Source organism: Lucilia cuprina, chromosome 4 (genome assembly GCF_022045245.1).
Source record: "Lucilia cuprina isolate Lc7/37 chromosome 4, ASM2204524v1, whole genome shotgun sequence".
NCBI classification, from domain to species: Eukaryota; Metazoa; Arthropoda; class Insecta; order Diptera; family Calliphoridae; genus Lucilia; species Lucilia cuprina.
The window spans coordinates 93621725-93623721 of record NC_060952.1 but is presented as its reverse complement, the minus strand read 5'-3'; positions in this window follow the sequence as shown (position 1 = coordinate 93623721).

The window sequence follows — 1997 nt, the reverse complement described above, 5'->3', positions numbered from 1 at the left end:
TTCAGTTCTAGTTCAGTTCTAGTTCAGTTCTAGTTCAGTTCTAGTACAGTTCTAGTTCAGTTCTAGTTCAGTTCTAGTTCAGTTCTAGTACAGTTCTAGTTCAGTTCTGCAATTCTGGTTCAGTTTTATTTTACTTCTATTTCAATTTAAGTTCATTTTTAATTTAGTTCTACATGTTATATGATCTCTAAGATGGGAAAAATTTTCATCTAATATCTGGCAACTCAGACTCACAGATTTGTTTCCATGTTGTGAGTTCATATTGTTGTTTTTTTTTATTTTCATATTTTAGCTGAGAGTGGGTGGTTTCTATGCTGCAGCTAAAGTTGTTTATTTTTTTCATGTTTATGAGTTCTCCGTCACAGAACATGAAAAACCCTATTGGGGGAAGTTTATATTGTGTGTGTGTATTTTCATGAAGGTGTGAGTATATGTGTAGCGGATATGTCAAAGGATATATGTCACAAACACAATGTTATTTTCGCACACAACATGTTTAACACTCATACAAATAATATTTGTGTGCTTGTGTATGTGAGACTTTTACATTTATGTATATATGTATGTATGTATTTTCATTGAAACACATGTACACAAACACTCTCATAAACATCGTCGATAAATATAAAGGTCCTTAGGAACATTCGACGAAGTCATCTTAATTTTTGTTGAAATGAAGTTTTGCTTGGAAACATCATGTTGCTGGTTGATTGTTTTATTTTTATTTTTTTTTGAAGGGGTGTATTTGACTGTTGTTATTTTAGCCGTTTTTTTGTACGTTTGGTATAGTTTAATGTAAGTAATTGTTGATATTTTATACCCTACAATAGTATTGTGATAAAAATATTATGCGTAATTAATTAATGAATTCTTTATGTGAAAATGTTAAGTTTTTTTTTTAATTTTTCCTGGAAGCAAGATACAAAACTCAACAAATAACTGATTATTAATAAGGCCCTAAAAGTTTCAATTATAAATGGCTATATATCCGACTTTGCCGGAAATTAGTTTTTATCGAAGTAGTACATTGTATAGTCGGTGTTAATGGGTATTTACTTTCTTATTTGTTATTATGTATTGATGTTGTTAAACATTGTTGTTTTTGTTAGTTTTTATTTTAGCTGTTGTCATCATTATCAGCACTATCGCCAGTTGACTTTTATGCATTTGTGTCTATTGTTTTTTCTTTTCTTATTCGTGTTCTGCTCCGCTGTTGTTGTTGTTGTTGTTGTTGTTGTTTTATGCATAAGTAATTTTTTGATGTCGTCCTTTTTTGCTACAAAATAGAACAAGTGGGAGAAATTATAAAAGAGTTGACTAAAATATGCAAAAAGGATGTTGTGTTTGTGTTTTTGTTGCTCTTGTTATTTAAATTTCTGTATGAGAGAGATATACAAACGTTGTCATCCAAACAACTATTACATTTCCGTTGAAATCAACCTTTAAAATTTTTAAACTTTATCAGGACCACATTTATTCTAATTTTCCTCAACTTATATACAAATTAGAATGAGAAGAAATTCTCATTCTACACTATCAAAAGGGCTTAGAAATTCAAAAACAGTTCTGACTGAGAAATTTGTTAATATTAAAGATTTCTGGTTAAAGTTTCATCGATATTTCTTAATATTTTCCTAACGATATCATTCATGAATTTGAGAACTTGATACGTTATCTGATAATCAAATTTCTGGTACAAAGTTTGTGTAGTGTATTTATGTTTTGTACATATTTTAATAGAAATTATATAGATATTACCTGAAGTAGGTGTATGTAGCTATTGTGTCCTTGTTGTTGCTCTCGTGTTAGTTTATTTATTTTTTTGTTGTAGTTTAATATGCTTCATTATAATGCGTTTAATTTTTTTCTCAGTAGTTCAACAGTAGCAGCATTTTTAGTTCAGTTCTAGTTCAGTTCTAGTTCAGTTCTAGTTCAGTTCTAGTTCAGTTCTAGTTCAGTTCTAGTTCAGTTCTAGTTCAGTTCTAGTTCAGTTCTAG